Source organism: Mandrillus leucophaeus, unplaced genomic scaffold (assembly GCF_000951045.1).
Source record: "Mandrillus leucophaeus isolate KB7577 unplaced genomic scaffold, Mleu.le_1.0 Scaffold100, whole genome shotgun sequence".
NCBI lineage: Eukaryota > Metazoa > Chordata > Mammalia > Primates > Cercopithecidae > Mandrillus > Mandrillus leucophaeus.
In genome coordinates, this window is record NW_012098099.1 from 3573098 (window position 1) to 3580999 (window position 7902).

Consider the following 7902-nt stretch of genomic DNA (forward strand, 5'->3'; position numbering starts at 1 on the left):
ACACACACACACACACACACACACACACACACCCTTTCTTTCTCCTGTCTCTCCAGTTCAGTTTTCTGTAGGACACTAATGACATGTTCTTGTCCTCCCTGGCAGGGTGTGTGCTGGTGGTGTCTGTGATTGAACAGCTTGCTCAAGTTCACAACTCGACGGTCCATGCCTCAATGGAGAGACTTTGCAGCTACCTGCCTGGTAAATATGGGACGGGTCATGCTGCTGGGGGTCTGCTTGTCCTCTCACTCCTGAGTCATCATCACTGCCTTTACTTCCTGCCCATGCTGACAGAGAAGAATCTGATTATGCTACTTCTGTAGGTTGATATTCTTATGGGGCTCATAGAAATTAAAACAAACAAAAAAAATGATCTAGACAACTTCTCCCTGACATTCATTTTCCATCATGGCACAATGAAATTGCTGTGGACCCTTAGGGAGCAAACTGTTGAATGGCCAATTGTTGTTTGATGTGCCACATTACTAATAATTTGCTTACCTACTGATCATTGCCTTAAGTACTAAGAAGTCAAAATAATGAATAAATAATTTTATGTTAACTTGACCAACATTCACATTCCCAGATGTACACCTAGCCCTACCAACACAGAGCTTTGGGTGGGGAGAACAACTGATCTCAAAATTTCAAATGGGAAAATAATCTAGAACATTTCATTAATTTAAACTGGATCTCAATAAAGTACCTTATCCACCCACCAAAGGAAGAAACTGATTGAGTTCAAGCAAGTTGCATATTTGTTTTTCAATATTAGTAGAAATAAAATATTAATCATATTTCCATTATAGAATACTGTTACTCAAACAGTCATAATGAATAAACTTTTTTGAGAGTCAAATTTTTATTCACTTAATGGGAACTAATTCATCTAAGGTGCCTACATTATTTTTTCTGTTAAGTCAGGTAGCTGGAATAATGGCAATTGTATCTTTGATTGACACAGTATGCTGTGCCAATAACATCAAAGTCTTTTCAGAGAAGTTATTGCCTTTAGTCATAATATGCATTCACAGGCTAAAATGTTTAGAATTCAAAAACAAAGACTGGGAGAGGATAATACACAAACACATGTATTTAGAATGTCCCAAATGGACCGTTAATATTTTAACATATTCACATCATAATTACATCTTTCTTTTGCGAAGTTAAAACATGGCACCTATACTTGGAACGCTTCAGCTTTCCCTTCCTCCAGTTCCATTCTCCCCTGCCCCACCTCCCTAGCAGGAACCCCTTCAAGTGAACTAAATGGGTATCATTCTTGTCAGATTTTGTATTTACACATTCACTTGTATGGATTCATGAATAATGTGTAATATTGTTCTGCCAGTAATTTTTTTGGCTTTTCTTTGTAAAAACAAGACAAAAGTAGAAAACCATGCGAAGCAAATGTATAGCTTCATTGGTTACTGAAAGATGAACGCCCTTGTAAACATAGTCTGGGTCAAGAAAGAACAGATCAGTGGCGTCCTCTGAAGTCCCATTCACATGCCCCATCCCATCCTCCCCCTGCAAAAAGCTCAAGGTGCTGATTTTTAAAGTAAAATTATTTTATTGCATTTCTTTATAGCTTTGTCACTCAGTGGGCATCCCTAGATACCATAACCTTGCCCAGTATTTACAATTTTGATGTGTCTTTTGAGTTTATTTTAATCTGTAAGTTTCCTTTCCACCCCTTCCTTTTTCTTCTCACTTAGCTGTGGAACTTGACCTGTGGAGTTTCCCACAGTCTGGATGGTGTTGATGGCATTCCTGTAGTATAATTAAGTATGTTTCTCTGTGCTCTGTATTTCCTGAAAATCGGCAGCTTGATCAGAGGTTCGATCCTATTCCAATCTGATTCCTTTGACAAGCCTACAAATGATATTGTTTTCTTTCATCAGGAGGCCGCCATAGGTGCTTTTATCTTTTATGTGTTTTTTTTTTCTTCTCCTTCTTTTTTGTTTTTTAGACAAGGTCTCAGTCTGTCGCCCAGGCTGGAGTGCTCACTGCAGCATTGACCTCCTGAGTTCATCGAGATCCTCCTGCTTCAGCTTCCCAAGGATCTGAGACTACAGGCATACACCATCACACCAGCTAATTTGAAATTTTTTTGGAGGGACAGGGTCTCTCTGTGTTGCCCAAGCTGGTCACTAACTCCTGGCCTCAAGTGATCTGTCCACCTTGGCCTCCCAAAGCACTGAGATGACAGGTCCATTGTGAGCCACTGTGCCAGGACTCTCTTTTGGTGATCGTCGCAGTTGTCGATGTTCAATGATGAGATCTATTAATTCATTGGGATTTTAAAACTGTGATATTCAAATCTATTATTTATTTCTTACTTATTAATTGACAAATATTGGACACTTTCTCACATCATATTTTAGAGACATTTTTCCCACAGTACTTAGTGGAAAGGCATCTAGGAAAGGCAGGATAAATGTTTGATTCTTTTCTTGTATCAGTTTTCAAGGTAATGCATTGGTTTTCTGTTATCATCTCACAGCAAGCAATTAGTTTTTCCTTAAAATATCATGATAAACTTATGAACTTAAGCATACTGATGGGTTTCAGTCAAGTGCAATTATTATCCTTATGAAGCGCAGATGATCCCATTGAGCTTTGACCAGTGGCACCTCCTTCAAGCTGACTCAAGTCCTTTGCACATGAGCCTCAGTCACCTTCAATAGTTTCCTCACTAACTGGTATGACAAAGTGTTCCAGCCATATCTTGTACATATCAAGCCCGAGGCTTGAAATCAGTCATTTCTCTTAAAAGTCCTGGTTTCTTTTAGTGAGAAATAATGTTTCAAGACCATAAACCAGATGCTTAGGAATGTTCATTATTGTTACTGAATTGGCCACTCTTTTTTTTTTTTTTTTTTTGAGACAGTCTTGCTCTGTTGCCCAGGCTGGAGTGCAGTGACTCAATCTTGGCTCACTGCAACCTCTGCCACCCTTGTTCAAGAGATTCTCCTGTCTCAGCCTCCCGGGTAGCTGGGATTACAGGCGCCTGCCACCACGCCTGGCTAATTTGAGTTGACCATTCTTTCTAGGCGTCTTCAGTGGACAGAAATAGGAAACCTATGTATATTCATTTACACATGTCAACTTTAAGATAAAATATCTGAATTCATACTGACACTTCAAATTCAAGTTCAGAACCACAAAATTTTTTCTTAAAGTCTTCTGTATTATATCTATATCTCCTTTCCACACAAAGTCCCAATTGTAAAGCACAAAGGGATTACTAGAATTTAAATCTCCAATCATTACTCATTTACCCATCCTTCCTTGCACATAAAACAGTCTCAGAATATCAATTCTAATGCTACTATCATTAATATATTTTCTAATTCTTATGAGCAGTTAAAATTGTTTTTTTTTGCATCTGCCTTTCCCATTTCTCTACCCTTTTTAATCATTGTCCTACATTATCTGAGCATATAACCACTGCATATAACACCCGTTCCCTTTTCACCCTCATTTAGTCTTAGCTGCATCAGCACCTAATGATTAATGTTCACCACCAGCCCTTATATGAGTTGTCTCTCTAGTTGAATTGTTGTCTAAAGTTCATTCCTCCAGAAGGGCTCATAGCAACAAGTATTACTTGCATTCTTGCATGTTGATAACAGGCTGTCTGTGCCCTTTATACAAGAAAGTCAAGGCTTTTCTGTATATAAAACTCCTTGGCACATAATGTCTTTCCCTGAGCATCTTAAATACAGTATTCAAAAGCCTATTGATAATCTAATTTACATTGTCCTTCCAAGTTATTTGCTGTTTATACTTTGAAGTTCAGAGGATTTTTTTTCTCTAAAATTTAGTCATCTAACTAGAAGATAACTTGGCCAGCTGCTGTGTATTGATGTTGTCAGCCATGCAGTGCGCTCTCTCGATGTGATTTCAAGTACACATTTTTTGATTTTAGGAATGTTTTAGTGTTTGTTCGGTTTCCTTGATTTTGTTTCTTTCCTCTGGGATTTCTATCATCCACATTTTGGATCTTCTTTGCCTGTCTTTGCTATTTTGCCTATCTCTTGAATGTATTTTAATCTCTTTATTTATTTTTTATCTTAAAATTGTTCCTGCTGTCCACCTTCTATTTCACTCAAGACCTCATCTACTGTTTTCACTTGTTCTTGTATTCATTCTAGTTGAGATTTCACTTCTTTATTCTTTATGTCATGTTTTATTTTTTCCTGAGTTCTTTTATTCCATATCTGAGTTTTTCTAATTCTTATTCTTGCTATTTTTTCATGTCTTATATCATTTTATTAATGCCTCTTAGCTCATTTTAAAATAATATGTTTAGAAATAATATGTTACGTTTTAATCCTTTTTTGGCATGACTTTCTGGCATGCTTTTACTATCTGCAGGGATGTTATTCTGTTCCTTAATCTTTGTCTTCTTATAATAACTTTGTATGGGAGTTGACCTAGATCCATTTCTGTTGCTCATTTTTATGTGAAATTAGTTTTCAAAAACCCTTAGAAAGAGACGTGGTTCAGGGTAGTTTTTCTAAATGCACAGAGCTCCTTCTTCTGTTGTTTTGGGGTAGTGTTAAAAAAAAATTGTGGCAGCTTGCTTTCTGAGATTTTCTGACTGTTTTCCTATTCACTTTCATCTGGACTTTCTCTATACCCAGCAGTTTCTCCTCAGTGTGTGCCTTGCCCTGGAAGGGAGCTCCAGTGGGTCCCTTGTGGGTGCCAGATGACTCTAGTCCCTAATTCTCTCTAGTCTTGAACTCCTTGCATTCACCAACTATTGATTGCACAAAACCCCTCCCTGTCCAGCGGTTGTTCTCTAATTGGCCCGCCATGCTTTCCACCCAACACCTGTCAGCTATCTGGGGATTCTCCTGTTCTCAGTTTCATCTGTAATCCATTGCTTCCCTCTACTTTCTCCCTTACAGAAGTTGATGGCCCATAGGTCTTGTGGTTGTAAAATGGTTTATTCTCACCTAATTGCACATTGGGGTTCATGGATATGCCCAGTTTGTGGTAACTGCTTTCTGTGGGTTTTCGGTCTTGCTATTCTTTTTTTTTTTTTTTTGGAGGCAGAGTCTTGCTCTGTCACCTAGGCTGAGGTGCGGTGGTGCAATACCCTGGCTTACTGCAACCTCTGCCTCCCGGGTTCAAACGATTCTCCTGCCTCAGCCTCCCGAGTAGCTGGGATTACAGGCACCCATCACGACACCTGGCTAATTTTTGCATTTTTAGTAGACACGGGGCTTCGCCATGTTGGTCAGTCTGATCTTGAACTCCTGACCTCAGGTGATCTGCCCGCCTTGGCCTCCCAAAGTGCTGGGATTGCACTCCTTTTTTTTTGTAGAGATTCAAAGAGATTTCAAAATTCTGCCGCCTCCACCACCATCTTTCCATACTCCTCCCCTGCGAAGGCTTTAATTTGACGTCAGTGGTCTACTGTATGCGTTGCTCAGCAAGTTTTTGTTTTTCACACAACATGATTTTAAGATCTATACATGTTAAGGCATATAGGCCTAGGTCAAGCCTCTTAATTACTCTATACTTCTTTACCATATAAGTTCTGTATTTTATTTCTTTATTCCTGTTGAGCATTCACAATTTGTTATAAGCTTTACTTTGTATTTTCACATCTCTGAGTTACAGAAGAAGAAGAAAAATATTATTACCATTTTACGGAAGGAAAACAGTGAAGAGCAGTCACAGTTATCATTAAGCCTTGTTTTAACTGGTTGCCTTTCTGTGTGATAGACAACATTGGCAGGTATAACCTCGAGTTAGATGTTCTCTTTTTTGGCAAAGTTGCGTCATCCAAAGGTGAAAGACTGACTAAAAATCCTATTTCCTAGATTATTCCCTCTTGTTAATATACTAGCAAAATATAAAACAACCCAACACAGGATTGCTGGTGTTCAAGGTACCATCTTAGCTTCTTCTGACTTCGAACAGGAAATGTCAGAGCCTGATAAGATCAGGCGAGAGGCCGAAAGTCAGATTCTGGTGAAGTGGAAGCTGGTGTTTCACCAAGGGAAACAAGGTCGATATTTTGGTTTTCAATGATGGGTTGCCTTTTCAATTGGAGCAATTTTAAAGGATTAAGAAGGTTGTTGGGGGTTATCTTCATTTTATCAATTCATGTTCTACCTCCAGCTGAAAATAGAACACTCAGTTCAGGTTAAAGGACACCATGGGCAGTATTGCTTCCATTTTATGGATGAGAAAAACAAGACACAGAAACAGAATTGTAATGTGAGTTGTATGGGATGGCAAAAATAGACATTCTCTTAGCTGAGGATTTCTCCTGGAAGACGTACTAGGCCTGACCCACAGTGCCTACTGGGATCAAGAATTGCATTGCCTTCCATCTGGTAGGCCAGGTGAATGGGGGATAGAAGGATATGAAATTAAGCACATAAACACACAATTATTTTTAAATTATTTTTTAGTGAAGTATTACTTTCACCTCCAAAGCTAAAAAAAAGTACAAAAATCAAAGCTCTAGCAGGAAAATCACCTAAGCACCATTCTTGAGAATAATCTCTTAGTAAATCATGTTGCCTTTCCCTGTGCCCTATAAGACAGTTTTTTCCTAATCGTGCAAAGCATTTCCAACCTTCAGTTTCATCCACTGCTTTTGCCTCTGGCTCTCGTTAGGAAGCACCTTGGAAGAATCTCAGAATTGTTAATGAAAAAATGATTAATGGAATCATTCTCACTAGTCAGGGGTCAACAGAACCATAAGCCCTGAGAGTCTTGCTATAACTTCACTTTCTTGGGTCACCTATGCAGAAATCCTATCTCCGTAGAATATAATTGTTAAAAGCTCATGTAGTCTTAAAAGGAAGAAGGCATTTCGTGCCTACTCTGGAGATTCTGAAAGTCTGAATGCATCCTAGAATATGTACTTGTAAAATAGTGTGGTTGGCCAGGCGTGGTGGCTCATGCCTGCAATCCCAACACTTTAGGAGGCCAAGGCGGGCGGATTACAAGGTCAAGAGATCGCGACCATCCTGGCCAACATGGTGAAACCCTGTCTCTACTAAAAATACAAAAAGTAGCTGGGCATGGTGGCATACGCCTGTAGTCCTAGCTACTCAGGAGGCTGAAACAGAAGAATCGCTTGAACCCTGGAGGTGGAGGTTGTAGTGAACTGAGATTGCACCACTGCACTCCAGCCTGGCGACAGATCAAGACTGGCTCAAAAAAAAAAAAAAAATTATGTGGTCACTTGGTCATACTGTGCTTCAAGTTTGTATATAATATATACATATTGTATGAAATAATGTGTACATATTATACATATAACAATGTATAACAATACCTGCTACACTTGAGGTAGAATAAAATATCAAATAAAATATCCTAAGCACATTGAAATGTATACTACAAATAACACCACCTTTTGGAGTAAAATATTTTAATCTCAGTTGAACTACTTGCTATGTTTGTGATCTTAAGCTCTCTAAGTCTTAATGTTCTTATCTACAGAATGAAGATAAAAATAATTACTCCCTCATAAGATTCTTATGAGAAAGAAAGTGATGGTAAACATGAAAGTAACTTACAAATTGGAATGTCCTACATTTTATTTACACAAACATCTCTATACACCCAATGTATGATAACTACTTAATTGGTCTTATTTTAACCATTTTTGCCCTTTGGAATAGCCACATTTTCTTTTTTCCTATGCTGTTCCAAGTCTCTTTTAATCTGTAGAAATTAAATACTCTTGTATGTTCCTTGTCACAGGCAGAGTTTAACAGTATAATTTTTACTTTAGCTAGGTTACTGTCAATATGCAAATGCCAAATTTTTCTTCAGGTGTATCAGTAACAATCAGGTTACCATCTGATCATGGCTGACTGGGGATAGCTGGCTCTTTCCGGAGATTTTGCATATTTCTGCTTC

General features: G+C 38.4%; 1 protein-coding gene across 3 annotated transcripts in view; it reads left to right on the top strand.

Annotated features, from left to right (window-relative positions):
• AOAH (acyloxyacyl hydrolase (neutrophil)) overlaps positions 1–7902 on the top strand; it is a 221139-nt gene that overhangs the window by 40563 nt on the left and 172674 nt on the right. The gene's annotated exons all lie outside the window — the stretch shown is intronic.